Here is a 23,130-nt window from a genome sequence, read left to right on the forward strand (position 1 = left end):
ATATTTTTTTTATATTATTTTGTTACAAAATTTATTGGTTACACATATAGACGACTTATTTTAAAAAGATCTCTATATACCGGGTGCGTCTCTAAAGTGGCTCACCCCTATAACTTTTTAATTTTTTCAATTAAAAAAACGGGATTTGGTATGTTAGTATATGACATAAATTGGGATTGATTAACGTATTCAATTGTTTTCGGTCACTTCCTGTTTCACCGGAAATGACTACAACTTTTGATTTTTAAATTGCACCCTCGGTATTTTTTTACTTTATTCGAAAGAAAATAACACTCTTAATAGAATGACATATCATATGTCAACTTTTAACATTTTCGCATATGATTTATTTGAAATTATAACTTGCGGTTCGTAACGAAAATTTGACTCGAAATACCAAGTGTATGATATCAAATTATTCGTAAAAAAATCCTTTTTCCAAATATGCTAATGAGCCACCCTCGTTCCATTTGAAAAAATGGGATATGATTAAAAATACGATTTGAGCATTTTCTAATTGGCCAGGACAAGACACTAAAAACATTAGACGATCAAATCTATTTTTCTCAGGCTCCTCGATTAAAAAATAGTGTTCTTAACATAGCCATGGCACTCTAGATTAAACGTTAAAATACGAGTTTTTATTAAGCGAGAATGTCAAAAGTTGACATATGATATGTCATTCTATTCAGAATGAAATTTTCTATCGAATAAGGTAAATAAATACCGAGGGTGCCATTTAAAAATCAAAAGTTGTAGTCATTTCCGGTAAAACAGGAAATGACCAAAAACAATTGAATCCGTCAATCAATCCTAATTTATGTCATATACTAACATACCAAATCTCGTTTTTTTATCTGAAGAAATAAAAAAGTTATAGGGGTGAGCCACTTTTGAGACGCACCCGGTAGATTTCTTACACACTTTATATGTCATACATAGGGTGTTCAAACAGCAGCTCCTCCATAATTTTTTTATCCCGTGTTTTAGAAACTTTTTGTCTCTGTACATTTTTTTACATAGAGCTTTTCGGAATTAGTAATAGCATTAAACCTCATAGTCCTCATACTTGCTCATACTCAGTATTCGTTGATGTGGTTTGTCAATGCGGCAATTCGGCGGAATGTCGGTTTTTGGACAAACCATCAAAAGAGTTGGGGATAAGGGACAAATTTCCAAACGAACCGTAACGACAAACCGCGTCAGCGAATAGTAGATATAGGACTTTAGAAGCGCACATTCAGTATATATTTTTTCCAAAAATGGCGTTAGCCAGCGCTGAATTTAAATTTAGTGTGTGCATGGCACTAATCAAATTAATGTTAATAATGAAAGAAATCCCATCAAAAACAGAATGTAAAAAATGTCAAGTCTCGCAACACATTTCTTCCACTATAAAAGTTGTGAGATCTCTCTATATTACACTACACAACCCTTTACCATGAAAATCATATGAAAAAGACTTTAATTCTGTTTTCGCTGAAACAAGCATTATGTTTTGCTTCGTTAATTCTCATTGTATTTGTATGCAGTTAGAGCTTTGTTGTCGAGCTATAAACACGTATTTCTCCACATGTTAAATTAAGTTTATAATAAAATCTTTTTTTAAAAACGGGTTATTTGAATCCAATAACTTAAGTCATGTATAAAACCAAGTCAGTTTATTTTATTTAGTTTTTATAGTTAGGGATCTCATTTCTTTTTGTAGGTTATCCTCTTATTTTTTTCTCGGGTTATATATCATTCAAAGTACTTAATATTAAAGAAGTTTGACTAGTAATAATTCTAAATCACCACAATACACCTTTACTTTTACACTGGACGCGCGTTTCGCTAACCATGTTAGCATCATCAGTAGATGATTATAAACTAAAATACAATCTACAATTGGAGCGTTTATATACTCGCTCAGTGGGCACAGAGTGGGTGTGGCAAGATCTAGCCAACCGAGTCAGAACCCACCGAGCGTAACAGTTAAATTTCCGCCACTAGAGTAGTAGGAACAAAGAAGTTGAAGGAATTGGACCGTTGTCTCTGTTCATACTATCTTTACATTTATTAATTCTGATGCTTTCATATGCATCTAATTGCCTGTAATTTGAGAGTTGTTTAATTAATTTCCAGTTATTAAGATCTATACAATGTTCTTTATCAATAATATATTCGGCAACGCAAGATTTATCCGGTCTACCATATCTTATCTGAGCCAAATGTTCTTTAAATCTAGTTAATATTGATCTTCTAGTTTGTACTAGTAGATCTTCAATAATTCATAAATTTTGAATTATTGTATAAAGTCAGATAATATCAAATTAATTCTAACCACTTGTGTTTCCAATTTTCGTTATAACCCAAATTTCAACTTTAAAAATGTCCATTTCATGATTTTATCAATGCTTATTCAAAATCATGTTTGTGTCAATTTTATACATATTTTATTTTTGATCACGAAAACTGTAAGAGATAGGTATAGGTTAGTATAATGGGTGTTCCATTTAAAATAACAAAGATACTACGACTTTTTCAAATAATCCGGCCGCACTATAGCACTGTTAATATTTTAGATCCAAATTTTCAAAAAACTGTAAGAGATAGGTATAGGTTAGTATAATGAGTGTTCCATTTAAAATAACAAAGATACTACGACTTTTTGAAATAATCCGGCCGCACTATAGCACTGTTAATATTTTAGATCCAAAATCCAAATTTTCAAAAAAAATCCAAATTTTCAAAACAATCCTATCACCAGTTCTCCTATTACCATCGGCGGAAAATGAGTTCTGGTAGCGGCTAGACAGCTAACTTTTAATTCATAAAGCTATTTCGAGATTTTTCATTTTTTCCTTTCATTATAAGTTTAATGCTACCAAAAATTAAAAATTTTAAGTTTGTAACATTTCTAGAAGTATCTTAAAATTTTGATGACGGTGAGTGATGTCACCTGTCTTTATTTCACTCTTTCTTATATTAAATACCTAATAAGATTCTTTTTTTGAACATATTTTGCATTCCAATAATAAGTTTTATCGGCATTCGTTTTTATAAAAATTATTGTATTTTCATTCAGGATCTGTTTTTCATTCAGAATCTCTAGTTTTTTATTTTTTACGTCAATACGAAATCTAAACAGATAAAGACCATTACCAACCGCTACTTTTAATTGATCGATGTCAGCCATATTTTCGGCGGGTGATACATCATCCATTTGCAAAATTGATACTCGGTAACGATCGATAATACAAACGATATTAATTAAAAACCTTCGTTACCAACATTTTTAAAATCAAAAAAAGGACTGTTAAGGAAGAGATACATTTTGTTAAAATAAATTACAAGATTATATTACATTGTGCTTAAATATTTGTCCTTTTAATGTACTAAACTCACTGAATAATCGTAGCAATTCAATGCTTTAACAACCCCTTTGTTACCCTAATTATTCCGAATTGGTTGCTTAATTACAGGAGTTAGGTATTACTAGAAATTAGTATATTATAACTGGCTAACAAAATAATTTCAAATAAACCCTTTATTTACAATATTCACTCATTCACTCCCCTGAGCATTTTGTTTTTTGTCTCATGTTAACAATGCCTTGATTAATTTTCAAGAATTAAATGAATTTGCCGCCAAAGATTTGCAATTTTTTTTCAAATACCATTACTTTATGATGTTATTTTTAACGATGGCTTTAATGGCTAAAAAAATGACAATTGAAAAAATTGCAAATTCATATTTCGCTCTTAAAAATTAACTAAGGCAGTGTATTGACACCAAAAAACAAAATGCTCAGGAGTCATGGATCTAGAAAAATAATGATTTAGGAAAATTTCCTAACAAATTTATTGCACAGGGTGTTTTAAAGTTAGGGTAAAAGACAAATCTTTGATTAACCCTTTACAATAAGCCAAATACTAAAATTTATAAAACAACTGAGTTTACGAATTAAAAAAAGTAAAGTAAAATAAAGATTTCAGTTAACGTCCCCTTTTTGCTGCCAGGGCTAATCTGGACGGGGCCTACTTTGTTTACGCGGAATCCGAACCGCGGTTCTCGGCCATATCATGGTCAAGGGCCTACCGACTTGGCAAATCTCTAAATCGACTCTTACTCACGAGATATCCGATCTCATCCGGCCTCGAACCGGTGTGAATGAGCAGTGTGTGTCAATAGATTTTACACTTTTGCCTTTTTTTGGACAACAGCACGATACAGAGTTTCGAACCGGTCACCCGTCCATCCACTAGTATCGCTTTACGTCGCTTAACTTCGGTGTTCTAACGGGAACCGGTGTTTTTTTGGTATATTTATATACAGTATACAGTTTGTTAAATTCATGATCATAGGGCTAAAAATATAAAAAATATACCACTTGACGAAGCATTTTTCTGTTGCGTTTTTTTTTGGATCTAGGTGTATAATGTAAATATATAATTATGTAATATATTACAAGCATTAACTGATGAATTTATATTACAAGCATTAACTGATAAAAATTAATCATGAATTTTGAAGCATGACATTAAATATAGCCCATACTAGAATATTATTGAAAAATATTATACTTAAAGATTCAAAGAGCTTAATAATCAGTGGAAGATTTTCGAGAAACTTTTTATTGCTATTACTTTAAACATTTTTTTCTGTACAGGGTGTCCCAGAAATAAGTGCAAGTATTTTAACTGGTAGTAAATTTCGGCCTCAGAAACACGCCTATGACGTTTTTTTTTTATGACGAAAAATTTTTGGAAATTTTTTAGTTTTATGTTAAAAAACATAATTTCTTCATAATATGGCAACATAGGTAGTAGAATAAATTTACATGAAAGAAAATCCAGAAACGATCCAATGGTTCTCAAAATTTATGCAAAAAAACATTTCAAAGTAAAATAACTCCGTTATTTTGGACTTATTTGAAAAATGTTAAAGAGAAAAAATGTTTCTTTTGACTAGATCTACAACCCCTTAAAATACTTGGAACACCCTGTATGATAGTGTTGATGATAGCTGTATTAAATTGCAAAATCCGAAAATTGGATAATTACTTAGTAATTCTAGTAAATTTTATAATTTAGATATGGGGTTTTCTGTGGTATAACGATATTATAAATGATAAATGTGTTTTTTATTGCTTAAAGTCTAAGCAATTTACACACTAATGATTTATTTTTCAGAAATTGACAATACCCCTTGTTATTTCAAGAACAAGCAAGCACTTTTCAAACATTACGACATCCTCTTTTTCTTACCACTTATGGATTCTCACTAATTATAAACAGTTCATACCAAATAAGTTTTTAGTCACGTGATTAAGCTTGACCGGCACAGCGTTGCCCACTTTTATATGTTTTCTTTTAATCAAAATATTTTAGGAAACAAAAATAACTTATTTATAAATATATAAACAGTTATTATTTACATCAACCAAATTCACCTTCTTAACATCACTTACTTAGCTGATATAAAGTGCCATTACTACCGCCATAGTATAAGGAAACTAGTAGCTTTACTCCTTGTCAAATCCTTTGTTCTTTTTCTGCCTCTTTATATGACCTTGTTCTCGCGTCTCGTGACCACTGACGTAGCTGTATAGTCGTGGTCTATAACTAGGCCAAGTATATTCGTGGCACTCCCCATAGTTTCACAGAGATGTATTTAGGAAAATATGATGAATATGAGTTCACAATAAAATAAAATAAAAAGAATTATCATCGAGTAAAAATTTGCTTCAAAACAGAATATTTTCACATTTCGTGTAAGTAACAATTCTTCTGTATCTGAAAATATTCTGATCAAATGCGGAAAAAATATATATTGACATATTTTTATATGATTATCTATTTCCAAGATTTTCTACAACTTTTTTTAATTTAAAACAAGTTTAATTTTAACATTGATGTATTTGTTTTGTAGTAATATATTGGTTAGGTGATTTTCATTGGATAACTAACACATTGTACTAAATATGATAAAATAACATATTTAAACTTCAATAATAATTGCTAATAAACATTACAGAAATTTCAAAAGATAAAAGAAGCAAGAAAAATAAGAAACAGCATCACTACTTTCTCAAGTAATAAAAGAATAATTTTTTAGTTATTGTTACCGAATCCCGCAATAAGGTACCGAAAGAACCGGGAATTAATAATTTCGAGCCCCGGTTCTTTGATATCTCAAAAGAACCGGGAATTTTCGGTTCTGGACCCTAGTTACCATATTATCAAGAAATTATGTTTTTTAACTAAAAACTGAAAAAAATTCCAGATTTTTTTTCAGAAAAAAAATTGCGCAAATAAAAAAATGATGGTGCAGTTCGTTCTAACAGCAAGCAAGGGATGGTTGTCAAAAGCAAAATCGAAAAAAAAAATTCAGTTTTAAATGAAAATAATATCAAATTATTAAGTAGTAATCATGTCATGAGAAAATTAACCTGAACACAAACATGATCACAAATGACTCTCAAAAAACCTTAAAGCTCAATTTTTTGAATTATTATTACAACCAACAGCAGCACACAGTAAATCACTCATTTTTTGTCAATCCGTCTCTGTGCTGGGACACAACGCTCGAACCTCGCAGGTCGACGCGACGGACGGAATTCAACTGAAACGCTCTGCAATCTGCCAATATTCGACAGATTGTAAAAACTGTCAGAAAATATTTGGGAGGGTGCAACTATTCTTTTCCTTCTACTATGCTACCGCCTACCCGTAGAAAATATTTTAATAAAGTTGGGATGAGTTTTTTCCTGCTATTCAGCTAACTTGTACAAACTTCGCACTAAAAGAGATTCTAAAAAGAACAATTTTCGACTGCTGTAAATTCTGCCAGTAAATATTTTCAAGCTTAAAGTATCACAACACTATTTATTTAAACCAAAAACTCGTACTACAAAACTAAAGTGTCAAAACGAATGATTTTTTGTGATTTTTTTGTGAGCTTCTACATGCCGCTTCCCGGTCTCGCTATAACATATACTCTGGGTAACTGTAACATATACTCATTCGTTATAGATGCATATATTTTAATAAACTCTCTTTGCTTACTTTCTAGACAAATAAATAATTTCACATTTCAACGATCTGGAAATATGTTACATCAATACTGACGTTATTCCCTGAGAGATTGATCAATGGCCGATGACATATTAAACACGGGCCTACGTTCGCGTATGTAAAGATTTTAATGGGAAATTCGACATTGATTTGTCGTCACGTATTTTTAATCTGTCGTGTTAGTGCGGCCCTCGATTTATTGCAAAAAATCGGCAGGCTGTGGTAGCTGTATCGGCACTGACGTAAATTCAAATTCGATTGTAACGTCTGCCATTTAAAAATTGTACTGAAGTCACTGAAGTGTGCTCATTTGGTACTAACCGACTCGTTTTAGGTACATTGTATTGAAATATCCTCTTGTTTTGTTTGTCCCTATCGCATGTATAAGTTACATATCTAATCATTACTTCATTTATTAGAATAACAATGAACAATAAAGCTGTATAAATATAAATTTTATTTTCTTAGATCTTTTTGGAGAGGCTATTGGCCTGTTTCGTTTTGCGAAACTTTGCGACATTTTCAGGTCCTTTTCTAAACTTAGGGTTGCCAAGGTTCCAGAGGACAGGACTCTTTTTGATCGTACTGTCCTCTTTTCAATCGCGCATTGAAAAAGTCCTCTTTTTTACACACCAAACTAAAAATCTAAAAAATAATCGTTTTCCCTATAATGCTTATTAAAAATGTTAATATGGGAACCCAATATGGATCTTTCTCTAATCCCACTCGTTCATACAGGAAAGAAATAGATATTTACGTAGAAAAAATATTTGTGATGCGATCATGTGATTTGTTTAGCTTTTTTTATTTATTTTTCATGTTTTGAAACATATTTTTTGTAGAAAATCGTTGGTAAGAAAGATCATCATCCGCATAATGTTTACATAACTTTTGAGTCAATTCGTGACAACATTTCGTTGAGGTTTCAAAAAAGGTTTTGCCTGTGGCACTTTTTTACTCTCTCGTCTCCCTATTTTTTATTTAGCAAGTTGAGAACCATATCTAAACTGTACCCACCTCGAAGAATCTAAGCTAATTAGTATGGTCATAATTTCCTCAATCCCATTTTCTTTATATTAATCTATTAAGCTTAAAATGCCATGTTAGTAGACCCACTACAATTTGGAATAGTCCTTATCAGGTCTACCGTAAATGTATTTCAATGTTCTAATATGAACTATGGGTCTGTCTCTGCCTGGGGAATTTCTCTACCATTCTAGAGATGTTTTGGCCACCCACCGTTTTCTGTCCATTCTTGTAACTGTTTTTGCAGCACCGCAGTGGTCTGGGTCTATGAATGGCATTGATGTACCTTGTTTGGTCATATCATTACCTTTGTAACCCTCGTCCTTCGGTACCCAGGCTAACACAACATTGCTACGGTCACCAATTAATTGTATATGATAATGCGCCAGCTACTGGATTCGTGCAAATTAACTTTTTAAATAAGAATTTGCAGAAAATAAAATAAGAGGGAGTTATATCTCTATACGAATAACAATCCCAAATTGAAACAATGCAATAAAAATTAAATTTGTAAACTTAAAAACAGAGGTGGTAAGTGCAGTCCACTCATTATTATTAATACGTGTTATTTATTTCTTCATGTACACTACTAAAACTGTTAAAGTGAAATTTTAGCGCAACGCTGCGAAAATCTTTAAGAAGACTGGAAATAAACTAAGCTACTTAGACTTTAATTAATAATTAAAAATAAGTTTATATTTTTATTATTTTTTTTTTACTGATGACTTATATTCATAGGGGGGCCAAGACTCCCTTCGTCTTGCAGGTTTCAGTCTTGGTCTTTCTACAAGACCCTTGCAAGTCTTATACATTTTTAATAGACAGGGTGGTCCGAACTGTATTCCGGAAACTTTGGCAGCATATTCTGCAGATAACAGAACTAAAGTCCGGAACTAGAGGGGATATTTGGATAAAAATTGGTGTCTGGAAGTATTTTTACAAGAGAAATTTGATTTTGATGTCAATATGACTGCTACTTGTAAAGGGGGCCACCTACATATTTTTTAACTGGTTTAAAGGGACTTTTGTTCGTACCTGTATAAAACTATTGAGTAAAATCTGTATCTATGTTACGGTTAAGGTCCGATATTCGGTTAATATCGACATTACCCGGTTAATCTCGAGAATAACACACAACAAAACAACCGAAAACAAAACCAAACCCAAACATTAACCTGTTAATGTCGACTTTAACCGTATCATCTACACTAAACCGTCTAGTAAAATAGTCACAATGACAAAATTTTTGAAGTAACTATGAGTTCTATGGAACTTATACCAGATTAATATTGTTTGTACTCTAAATCGTACAGTTATTCCGCTCGTAACAACAGACACCTTTTCAGACGACATTATCAAAAAAATAAACATGGACACTTGCAACTTATCGATTACATAAGAAACAGGTAAGTGCTCGGCGTACTCGTACGTACGCCCGCTTCGATGCGCTTTCACCCATCTCTCGACTCTCGATATTGTCATGGATTATGCAACTTTTTCTGCTGCTTCTCCTTCTTGTTAATTTAAATACAAAACGATAAAAATGAAATTGTTTCTGATGAATAATTAAGGATTAAACGACTTACCTGTAAGGAAGTTCAATCCAAATTATACGAAGTTGGACACGTCCTCCTAGATCACCATGTAGTAATACTTCTGTCACTGTTTTGAGCGCATGTTTAAAGAAAATGATTCACCGCCTCTTATATCACACCACTTTTATGTCTCATTATACTTCTGAAGCATTCTGATCGCCGTTGGGTCGGGTATGTATCTATCATATAGGTAGTTTACCTTTGATAGTGTGATTCACTTTGTGAGACACATAAGGGTGGGTTGATCTAGGAGGACGTGTCCAACTTCGTATAATTTGGATTGAACTTCCTTACAGGTAAGTCGTTTAATCCTTAATTATACTTCAGTTGGACACGTCCTCCTAGATCACCATGTAGATGTTTAAAGAATTTTAAGGCGATCTGCATGTAAATTTTGCTGCATTTTAAGAAAATGCAAAACAAAATATATATGTTAATTATAATAAGAACTTGATAGTATGTAACATTTATAGCATTTCCCGTTATGCTATTTTTCTTTTTAAATTATAATAATTATATGAACATAATACGTATAGTAGCTTATTGTTTATATAAATCACACTCTAATAAACTACTATACCAAAACTCATAAAGTTTATATATTTTAATTTCCTATCTAACGACGAACAATTAACATTAAAGTATCCACGACTTAACAATCTACTTCTTATTTTTTGTTATTAATAATGTCGTTTATGTAAAATTAGTAAACGACTGCTCTTTGGCACCACTTATTATTGGTTTGTTATAAAATTTACAAAACGTTAGTGATTTTTCGGACCAGCCTGCTGCGTTGCGAATGGTTTCAATGGTTACCCCCATTCGCACCGCCGCAGAAGTCGCGGCATGTCGTGTACTGTGACCTTTAAATTTGTCTACATTTACACCACCTCTTTTTAAACCCTCTTTTATCCACTTACTTAAGGTTTGGTTGGAGACCCGTCTGTATGGTTTTTTTTTGTTGTTATAAATAAGTATTGTTCGTTACCTCTAAGGTTTTTAGTACGTTCTATGTAATGCAAAATCGTGGTGGCAGCACAAAGATGGGGTTTTCAGCAAAAAAGAAAAGTTAAAGCTTCGGCTGTGCAGATTTTGGGGTAGATGTTTTTAAAATATCCTTAATTTTAATGTGCAGTCCTTCTTCTCTATGATGTGTATTTTCCAACCGTATACTTGATAGAGTTTGAACCCTTTGTGCTGTACATAAGGCCAGTAATAAGATTAATTTTATTGATAACATTTTTAAGTCAAGGTCATGTAATGGATGCAGTTTTCCAAGCATTACCAACACCGGGTGCGGATCCCAAATTTCTATCATATTTTGAGAATGATGATCTACATTTAAATATACCTTTCATAAGCCTTTCCACTGATTCAGTTTTCCCCGCATCCGTTAAGATGTTAAGGGCTGATCGGTGAGCGTTGAGGGTGTTATATTTTGAATTATTTTGATATTCTTGACTTAAAAATTTTAAAATATCCGAGTATACTGTGTTGGAAAATCATGTTTAACTGACAAAAGACCCACCATTTTTTATATGTTGTATTATACTGTTTGATTGTGCCCAGAGAAATCTGGCAATCAATGGTTTCTTTAGGTTGCAGTTGGGCCTAGGTTTCTTGCTGGAAAACCATTTCCAAATTTTAGTAGTGTTAAAATTAAGGCACAAAAAAAAATTAAGGTTTTACACCTCCCATTCTATCAGTATATGATATTCTTGGTCTCAAAAACCTCTAGCGTTTAAATAATTACAATAGGTACCCTAGCCCGATTTTGGTGCATCAATACTAGGTTATTGAAGTACATTTATGATCTAGTAGTACATACCTTGATGGTTGCGTGGAAGAGCATAAATGTGAACGTCGCCATCGTTATTATTTTAATTTGTATACAATTGTTTATATACCTAATAAAGACATTTTGAATTGAATTGAATTTAGGAAGCATGAAGTTTTGATCTGCACATTCTATGTTTCTGAGCCACCAGTCATAAACTTCAGAAAAAAAAACTTGTTGGAACAAAGAACGCGTTATAATTTTCATTATTTTCCTTAAGGGCTTTGTATTGAGCTCATTCAAATCTCTTAATATGTATAAAGCCAGCTGTTGAAATTTCTTGACTAGGTATGAAAAGACCTTTTTTTTATATTTCCAGTACATTTCCAGTACACACTAAATTTTTGTCTAATAAAAGAACATCATCAAGATTCGTAGTCATTCACAAAGAATGTTTTCCCTTAAACAGTTAATTACAGGTGTTCAGGGGGTTGAAAAACATATGTTGCAAATTCCAAGAAAAATAGCTTAAAATTTATATTTTCCCGTGAATCTGAACCTTACATATATTATATTTTAAAGGTTTAATTTAAATTCCAGTTTGCTGCAATGAGAGTTTCTCAATAACTATATTGTTTCGGTTAGTCTAAAATTTTAGGTTTAGATCTACTATTTTAGGTTTAGATCTACTAGGACCTAAAATATATTTTAATCGCAACCTTATTTATTATAACCTTTTACATAACATAAAACAAGTTTGTTATGTGTTATTTCCAACCATTGGCTGTAAATAATCAATTATACCAGCATATTTGTTTTGAGTTCTAACCTGAATTATTGTCTCCTCCAATCCATCCTGCCTTCTTTCGAATTCTTGCTCCCCCCCTCGTTGTTTTTAAAATGGTTCTTCTAGGAATTTGCCTCCTCTTATCTTTTCATTATTCTGTCTGTGGACCTTCACCTGGATCTCAAAGCACTAATTTTTAAATGTTTTGGTTTCTGAAATGAGCCTGCTAGTATTTTTTTTTTCTGGTATTGTCAAGATTCTTGACTTTGCATTTTTCACTAAAACTTTACTAAAAGGTATATTATCGCTTATTTGACCTATCGCATCTCCACGCTTTTAATTTTACTATTAAAGTGTGAATTTAATAAAAAAAAACCTTGCGATGCGATGGTTCGTACGGTAGGATGCTCCTAACATAACGGTTTCCCTAAATTTATCAGATTTTAAGGGTAACTACCTTGGTTATTTTCTTTGGAAAGTTCCACTAAACTTGTAATTGTTTGGTCTAGTGGTGACATTGTTTTTCCTAAAACCGTGCTGTAGGTCTATCAAAAAATATATATCTTAGTTTCTGTCGAAGAAAACATGATTTGGACCTCCGGATTTAACCTCGGTCCTTATAATATACTGCAATTGCTGGGGATGGGAAAAATTATTTTAGACTGCCTTTTGTTTGCTATATGGCAACCAAAAGGCCTCTTAAATTGCAAACATGTGTAAGACAAATCCTAATATAACACTATCTGGATCTGTACCTTTAATCAAAGACAAAAAACATTTTTGGAGAGCGTTTAAAATATTTTTTAATAAAATATTTTATAACTCAGCCTAAGCCTTGAATATAAGAATATATAAACAAGGGCCTAAGGTACATTTATGCAACTTCTGCAGTTCCCCGTCCCCATAGCAATATTCTAGTTTAAGAACCAATAGCGGTATTTACTTTGCACTTAGTAAACACAATAGTTTTTTAGCTTTTATTTTTAAACAGATTCAGATTCGTTTTGACCTGTCTAAAAAATATATAGTTCATTATTTCCAATTCAAAACGAACAATAAAATATTTATCAAAAATGAGCAAAAAGCACACTAGAAAAAGGTAAACAAATAACAATGTTGCGTCACCCTGATGCTGTAGAAAAACCATAGAGTTAAAAATTAAAAGAAAAACACTCCGTTCGGCGTTCTGTGCCCGGGTATAACATTATATAAGTTACCTGTTTTAGCACAACCTTTTATTTAATAAAAACTGCAAAGCATATTTTTCAAAAACAGCCACAAAATATCGGATCCAAGATTCAGATCATTTTAATAGTTCTCAGAGACATACTAGCGTGCATAAGTCAGGAACTATGCTGGGTTACAATGTTTATATGAGCATATGTTTATATCCACAAGGTGGATTACCCAGCTAGTAAATATTAGGTAAAATCCTAATATTTGTCTCACCATTTTCCAAATGCAGCCGGAACATAGAGATCATGTTAATAGTTTTCGGAGACATACTAGCGTGCATAAGTCAAGGACTATGCTGGGTTACAAATGAGTTTTTCTTTGCCTATTGATATTTATACGTGTATATAATTATATGTGGATTAATCCAAGCTAGTAAATATTAGACAGAATCATAATATTTGTCTCACTATTATTGATAACCATTCAAATCCATCTTAATTCATATTTCCGAACACATTTTTGTTTTCTTTTGGGTTGCCAAGGTGACTTTGGGCTTTGGCCTTTTACGTTAATTTTCTAGACACTTGAATATTTAGCAAGTGCAACTAAGATTTTGAACTTGAATATTTAGCAAGTAATCTTGTAGGACATTGACGCCCAATGGGTGTTGTCGGTACTTGGATATTTAGCAAGTACTTTATTAGCACCCTGTAGGTGTTACTGGCACTTGAATATTTAGCAAGTGCAACTAAGATTTTGAACTTGAATATTTAGCAAGTAATCTTGTAGGACATTGACGCCCAATGGGTGTTGCCGGTACTTGGATATTTAGCAAGTACTTTATTAGCACCCTGTAGGTGTTACTGGCACTTGATTATTTAGCAAGAGCCCACATTTTTTATGCCCAAAATAACGTTTAGGTTCCGTTAAATTTTAATATAGGTTTACTTTATCGAGCCGATAAGAAAAATTGCTTATATTCGAGTCGATAAAAAGTTGTTTATTTACCGAATTCGATAGTGCTATGAGTCATGAATGGTATGTTTTAAGGCAGGCAATTTACGGCCGCGTCGCCGAAGAAAATAATATAATTTTAGGCAATGCGGGGTCTAGACTAACAGCCTACACCCCCTAGACCATCTCATAGCTATTTCTACTACCCTTGTTTACTTGTATGAACTAAAAAAAACTAATTAGGGAATTAAAGGTTATTTACTTACTTGATTCATATGTATAGAGTTTCTTTTCAAGTTTTTTCATTTTCCGCCTTTTCTTGACCCTTTCCTCACAACCTATCTCGCTTTTCTGTACCCATTTCCGCGAATTTTGTATAAAATATTGTCTGCTAAATTTACACTGCTGCTCGTACCAGCGCAAGAAGTATAATGAGACATAAAAGTGGTGTGATATAAGAGGCGGTGAATCATTTTCTTTAAACATGCGCTCAAAACAGTGACAGAAGTATTACTACATGGTGATCTAGGAGGACGTGTCCAACTGAAGTATAATTGCACCATCATCTTTATTAATTTTGTATTTATGTAAAAGAATGAACGATGGAGGAATTCGTTGACGGGTAGCGATTACGATGTGTTCGATTTATTATACACGGTGGTCCGAATTGTATTCGCGAAGCTTCGGCAGGATATTCTGCAAAATAAAATAAATAAACGAGTTCGTATAAATGTATTTCCATTGGGGAGGTACAGGGTGTAGATCTATAGAAGTTTCATTTTTATTTCGTTTCATTATTATACTTAAATAATTTCTATATTTGTGTATCTGGGAATTTTTTGACATGAGAAATTTGATTTCGATGTGCTCCTACTTGTAGAGGGCGACACCTACATATTTTTTAACTGGTTTGACGGGGCAGCGGTCCAGCTACGTCGAAACACAGGTTCCCGTTAGATCACTGATGTTAAGCGACGTATGGCGATACTACTGGATGGACTGGTGACCGACTGGAAACTCTGTCGTGCTGTTGTGCCATGATAAGAGTGTATTGACACACACTGCTTATTTACGCCGGTTTGAGGCCGGATGAGATCGGTTATCTCGTGAGTAAGAGTCGATTTAGAAACTCGCGAAGTCTGTAGGTCATTGACCATGATATGGCCAAGGACCGCGGTTCGGATTCAGCGTAAACAAAGTAGGCCCCGTTCAGATTAGCTCTGACAGCAAAAAGGAGACATTTACTTAAAATTTAGTTTTAATTGGTTTGAAGTGTAATAATTTTTCGTCCGTGCCTGCATAAAACTATATACTGAGTGAAAAAATATAATTTTTCGTCGTTTTTTACGTGAAAATGACCTCTTAGTAAAATCGCTACGACTAACAGTTCTTAAGATATTTGGAATGTAAATTAAGAATACATGTTGATAAAAATACATACATACATTGATAAAAAAATAAACCCATGTTGATTATACCAGGGTGAGTCTTAAATAAGTGCAAATATTTTCAGGACTGGTAGATCTCAATAAAAGAAACATATTTTCTCTTTACCGTTTTAGTAATAAGTCAAAAATAACCGAGCTATTGTCATTTGGAAATATAAAAAAATGATTTTCTGCTTAAATTTTGAGAACCACTGGATCTTTTTTGGGTTTTCTTTCTTTTAAATTTAATATAGTAGGTACGTATATGTTGCTATATTATGTTTTTTAACTAAAAATTAAAAAAAATCCAATTTTTTTTTCAAAAAATTCCAAATTTTCAAGAAAACATTTCGCGAAAAAAATCTCATAGACGTGTTTCTGAGGTAGAAATATACTACAATAAAATATTTGCACTTATTTAAACCAACTCTGTGTAGTTATTGGACTGAAATGATGTCAATGTAAAAATATATTATTTTTACATTATTTCAATACTACAAAATTTTGATTGTTATTCTGTAGTAATACAGTTCAGGGTTGGAATATTTAGTGCTACAACAGCAAAATAAAACTCTAATTCACCACAATACACCACAATACACCACACACATTATAAACACTGGACGCGCACTTCTCTAATTATTAGCATCGTCAGTAGATTATTAAAACTCGTTTTCCTATTAAAACCCTCCTCCCCTTTCCATTAAATCTCCAGTTTTAATCATCTTCTGATGATGCTAAGTGTTTAAAAAAGTATTTTTTTTATTGTGGTGAAGTAGTGTTTTATTTTGCTTTTTATTTTGATTTTGTAGTATACCTATATTCAGTTATATTTGCGGCATTTCTTTGAACAGTAACATATATCTAAAGATAAAGTTTTGATAAAATTAAAAAAAGGTTAATTTGAAGGTTAATGAAATCAAAACGTACAAAAAAAGAATTATCATCTTGAATAAAATCCTTACTTAACTTAGAAACTTATCTAAGATATTTTCAGATACTAAAAATATGCTCTTTGAATTCTTTATGACTTTAAACTTTAACAATAAACCCGACTATCATATAAAATATAAAGGAAACTTTATTGTGTGTACTTAAAATGGTTTAAAATAAAATTTTTATTTTCATTGGCGATGGCGGTAGGATGCTTGGGGTTATTTAAATATACATATATATCTCATCTATTATCTTGCGCACAAACCTTCGCTGAACTATATTTCCCCATATATTTTTATATCGCTACCGTCTCTCTATTTCTTATCTTTATTTCCAGTTTTCTGTGTTATTACTCTCCTACTGTACTTATTTTTTGCAATCGGCATTTAGTTTAAATATTTCGTCTTCTTCGCCTTAAAAAAACAAAAATGTCTCTGGATATTTAGATATACCGTGCTGGCAACTGTTACTTTTGGGTCGGAACTTACATGTATGGAAGTAAATCGCATAGGGATCTTATTAAGTCGGAGTGAGAGAAATGTGACGGTGTGGCCGTTGCGGCGTTGTCGGTACGCCTTTCCCTATCAGGTAAAGTAAAATCACGATCGCAAATGGTTTATTTTTAAACGACTTTTTGTTCGAAAAGATAACTAGATAAAATCATTAGATACGTTTCTGAGCATCTGAAATGGAATTATAAGGATATCGTTAGAGTATCCATTTTTTTATAACGAGAAAACGTCAGTAATCGCGATAATTTAAAAACTCAACGTTTTAACACATAATACGCTATAACTCAAGAACCACTTTAGATATTGAAAGTTTTTTTTTTATTTTGAAGTTCGGATCTTTTGCAAGATGTATAAATAAGAAAAATTCGATAAGCTTGTTTTTTTTTTCATTCAAAAATTTTTAACAACTATTTTTAACATCCATTTACTTTTAGTACATAGCAATTTTCAGCAATCATGTAACTTTTTTATTTATAAATATTTTCACATACTGTTTCCGAAGAAAATATAGCAGAAATGTTAAAAATTTTTTGAAAAAACTATAATCAATTGTTTTTAATAGATTTTGAGATATCGATTCATTTTTAATTCAGAGTTCTAATAGCGCGACCACTGTCGAACACCAACTCAATTCTACTTATTTTTACCAAAAATGCAAGTGTTTCTCTAACTTGCACTTAAAAAATTTCAAGCTCTAGGGAAAATTACAAAGTCTCGTTAATAAGTAAATAAATAAAGTATCGCTAGACGTAATTAAATCGTGAAGATGAACGCATGATGTACACCTTTCCCCAAAACTTTAGGTACTGATTGGGTCGACCGGTGGACTGCGACAAATCTGCCATATCCCATTCCACGCGCCACGTCTGTTAGCAATGTGCGCAGTTTCTCGGTTTATTTCGTGCGTTTGGCAACATGTTTACTGTTCTCTCTTTGTTCAGTACATTATAAACGCATTGTACTCTTCTTACATACGGAAATCTCGACCCAAGACTAAACTTTGCCAGCCCTTAATATTTATTTCTTTTAAAATATTATACAGGGTGTTTCAAAAAGCATGTGTCATCTCTGGTGGGGGGATCCCTCACGTAAAAATGTGATTTATTTTTATATAACATAAGTTCGATTCTGCTTTATGTCTTAGCTACAGGGGGCTAAGGTCCTCATTTTTTTTAATTATATTATATTTTTTCCAAGTGCTTTTAGCGATTCGAATGAAAATTTGAGGGAAAAGCTACTATATAATACGAAATAAGTGCGACATATTTTAATGCAAAAAAATGTCGACAGATTCACTAGGATTAAACACGGATGCTTATAGAACTTGTTTCTTGTAAGATAAGTATTGATCTTGAAAAAATCAATCAGGGCGATGGCATGTTAGACGTTTATGGATAACCAGCGATAGATTTTTTTTGAAAATTTGGATTTTTACATAAAGGCACCTGCTCCATCTTTCTAAAATACTTTCAGCATTACAGTAATATTTTTTTAGATAAAAAATAAAACATGTGTAAAATTGACATAAAGTTGAAATTTGGGTTATAAGTTAACGAAAGTCGATATATTCAATCTATCTAGATAAACCGATTGGATAATACACAGGGAGAACAAAAATATTATTTATTTCCCTTTGTTATAAAATTGCTGAAATCTTTGTTATTTTAAATTTAACCATATGTGTATATTATTTAAAAAATCAAAAGACTAATAAAATTGCTTTTCAAGGATATATCATGTTCCTATACCTAAACCTTCTGGTTTCTTAAGTAGATAGTAGAGCTATTTATAAATTAAAATTCTATTATTATAGTTTCATTTCAAGAATTTCGTTACCATGACAGTTTTAGAAATTTAACACATAAACTCTCATAAACTCTCATAATAGATTTATTATCATTTAAATGGCTTTACTGAAAAAATCAGAAGGTTTAAGTATAAGAACATGATATAATATCGTTAAAACGCAATTTTATTTGTGTTTCTATTTTTTTTAAAATACACATACGCTCGAATATAAAATAATAATTTGAACGATCTTATAACAATCGGAAATAATTATTTTTTCTGACTGCCCTGTTTGATATCAAAATTTTAGCTTTCAATATGCTGAATTTATGATTTAATCAGTGCTTATTCAAGATCATGTTTTTGTTAATTTTACACTTGTTTTATTTTTTATCTCAAAAACTATTAGAAATTATTGTTATTAAAAGTAGTTTCGAAAAATGTAATAACCCATATAGCACATCCAAATGAAATTACGTTTCTACAAGGGAGACACATGAGAAACAACATATGTTAAAGTAAACCTAAGTGTTCACCTAGTTCTAACATATCATATGAGATACACGCAGGTTTATATTGACAGAATTGTGTGATACAGTGTTTACTAGTTGTATACCGTATGCACGGTCTATGCAAGTACCGTATGCAAGATTCTAAAGAGTTTTTTGTAACGTAACAAATAATTATTAAAATGATGAAATCTGACGTCGGTATATGAGACATACATTGTATAAGTCATATGTATATGTGTGATACTTCGTATCATAGTTGTGCCTATAGTAGAATTAGAATTAGAATGAGTGGGAGGGGGGTTAATCACTTCGACCTTACAGATCCATTGTGTCCCCCTTTCTTGAATCATAACTCATCATACAGTTCCAGGGCTTTGACAAAAGCCAGTATCTGGGACGGTTTTATAGAGGGTAGTTCTCCATCTCCAATATCAGTCGTACCAAAATTCATGGCACGAATGGTTGTCGTCTCGGCGCACTCAGTGATGAGGTGTACTGGTGTTTGGTTGTGCCTATAGTACACACCTTGTAAAAATATGACGTATACACATAATATAAATATCTATATAGACACTTTGTAATAGTGTACTGTTGTGTCTACATTCTAGCATGAAATGAAGGTGTGCACATGCGCGGATAGCGTCAGCGTAGACACACCGACCAAGTGTATCTTATGTGTCCCTTTCCTTTCTCCTTTCTAGGAGTGGTATGTGCTAGCAGCCATTATTGTTTTATCATTCGGAAGCTCTATATAAATGTTCTGTTTGTGTGTAGTTTAAAAGAGATTTTAAGGTAAGTACAAGTTTTTAATTACCTTGTTACACCTTCCTAAGAGTATTATTAATATTATAGCAGCGACTCTTCCCTTATTCGATACCCAATTACCAAATTTTGACTCCAATGAATGAAAATTCCAAATATTCTCGTATAATGATAAAGAGGTTAGCTGAGTTAGCTCTGCAATATAATTTTTTTTAACTTGGAAATAATGAAAATCTAAATGGACCAGAGAAAGAAAGATTTAAACACTTCAAAGAACTTCTGACACTGATATTCGGTAAGTTATTGATGGATCGATATACAGATATGTTTAATATTCAATAATCAGTTTCATATAAAATTTAAGGGTGAGATTGTTAATCTGGAAATAAAATACAACAAAGTCCAACAGAGTGCTCGATGAATGAGTATGCTAATAAACCAACTACTTGGAGGGAAAAGAGGAGAAGAAAATGAAACGAGGTCCATCAAATCGTGGCGATATACCAGTGTTTACCATTTTAGTATGTTGTTATACTAGGTACTTATATTTTTAATACATTTTGATACAAATTCTGTTCTTTTACAGTGTTTTCTTACTTCTGGTTTCTGCAGTGTAAATATAATTATTATTATTGTGTTATTTGCGCTATTGCGTTCCATGATATAAAGAAATATAAGAATTTTATTTTTTAACCACTTAATCCATTTTATGGAAGAAAAATAGTACATTTAATACAAAACAAATGGAACAATTTTAAGGCTGCTTCTCTTGAACTTACGATCGAGATACTTTTGGAAAATACAAAGTTTTGCATTCCTAATTTTCGTTCTAAAAAGATATAATTGGTATCATTGAATAAATATTTCTTAAAAAGAACGAAGAGTTAGGCATCAAAACTTGTATTATTTCCTAAATTCGTTCATAAGAAGTAGTTTTATCTAGCACAAGATGTATATACGAAGCAAAATACATACGTATACACGCAGTAGACACAACTGCAATGTGTAAACATAGTTTAAACGTAATACACAAGCACTCTGTATCCTACGGCACACTGTGTATCCCTTACTTTATGTGTACATAAATGCTATACTGTGGCTACATTGTGAAGCGGACGTTTAACCTTTGTGCATACGTGTTGAACTACAATGTGTAAACGTTGCATAATTACATCGGGGGAATTGTGTCACCCTGTGTCTACATCTAATAATGTAAACACATCGTAAATGTGATTTGATATGCTGTATAGGGAATATGCTGTATGGGGAATATACCGGGTGTACCATTTAAAATAACAAAAATACCCACTACTACCACTTTTAGTTTGAAGCGGCAACACTGTAATGCTGAAAATAATTTAGACAGATGGAGCTGTTCTTCATAAACGTCTAACGTGCCATGGCCGTGAATCACAATGTATACGCTGTCTATTTGTCAGGAAATTAATTCTTCTTACAAGCTTTTCAAAAAAAAATATAATAATATAGTTATATGTTAATTTAATAAACAACGACAAAAACTATTCTAATGGCCAATTTATCTCAACAAATAAACGTTTAAATTTTTATAATTGAATGTTCCGGTAAATTTTAATAGAAAACGCGTAACTGTACAGGGTGGGTCAAATTTGACGCTTTTAAATGGAAACACCCTTTTCTATACGAGATAGACAAAAACTAATATCGGTGTCTGGAACTCAACTTTTGTCAAAAACATGATGGTGAAAACCGCATATCGATATCTGTTACCGTTTCCGAGTTACGGGGTGTTTTTCAAAAATATGCATTTTTAACAAATCGTTGTAACTTTTTTGCTATGGAAAATTTTGTATTTTTATGCAAACATTTCCAAAGCACCTTTTTACGTAGAATTTAATGGTTTAAGTATATTTTTTTTAAAATTAATAATTTAAGAATTATCAACAGAAAATTTAATTTTTTATATTGGACACCCTGTATATTTTTAATTTATTGAAAATAATTTAAAATTACCTTTCCAAAAATATAACACACTTGATATTTTGCTCGATTCCTCTTCGAGATATAGAGTATATAAAAATTTGCCCGCTTTAGATAAGTAGGCTTTGAACGGCACCGGCTGTAATGAAAAAAAAATTCTAGCTGTGAGCATCAATTAAAACGAAAATAAGATTTGCTATGAGAGATGCAGAATTTTATAACAATTTAAAATATATTTAACCAACATCAACACATTTATACTATATCTAATAACAATAAAAATAAATAGCAAACCAAGACATGAGATTTTGCTACAGGCATATCGAACGCGACCGTCTTCTGTTATGGACAGACGGGGCAGTTTGTGAACATTTCTCGCGGAATTCATTAACTCAGTAGGGGTGAAAGATACCCTCTCATAACTGCTAAGTATTTCTAATTCTTGTCTAGATTATACGGAAGAATACAGAACATTTATTCTTCCGCAAATATATCCGTAGGATTAGATCCATGGGCACTAAGTCAGGCGGCCTCGACGGCCAACGGCTGGGATCTTGGTTAGCTATTCAATTATTCTTGAAATTGGCTGCAAAAATTTGTTGATAACTTCAGCGTTCAGAGGCGGTGCGTCGTCTTGCTGGAAAAATATGTTTTCGAGTTCCATTAAGGGCATATCATCAATAAGGGGTCCAAAGCTTACTAGTTGAAAGTGGCGAACTTTTAAAAATTCTGTATTTCGAAGGGGATTATAACAAAATATCAAGTGTGCTATATTTTTGGAAAGGTAATTTTAAATTCTTTTCGGTTAATTAAAAATATAGAGGGTGTCCCAAATAAAAAATCAATTTTTCTGTTGATAAC

At 32.1% G+C, this 23,130-nt stretch overlaps 1 protein-coding gene across 1 annotated transcript in view; it reads left to right on the top strand.

Annotated features, from left to right (window-relative positions):
- LOC115881895 (probable GPI-anchored adhesin-like protein PGA55) overlaps window positions 1-23,130 on the top strand; it is a 222,833-nt gene that overhangs the window by 168,178 nt on the left and 31,525 nt on the right. The window lies entirely within an intron of this gene.

The sequence above is a fragment of the Sitophilus oryzae genome, unplaced genomic scaffold (assembly GCF_002938485.1).
Source record: "Sitophilus oryzae breed Bouriz unplaced genomic scaffold, Soryzae_2.0 scaffold_1744_pilon_pilon, whole genome shotgun sequence".
NCBI classification, from domain to species: Eukaryota; Metazoa; Arthropoda; class Insecta; order Coleoptera; family Curculionidae; genus Sitophilus; species Sitophilus oryzae.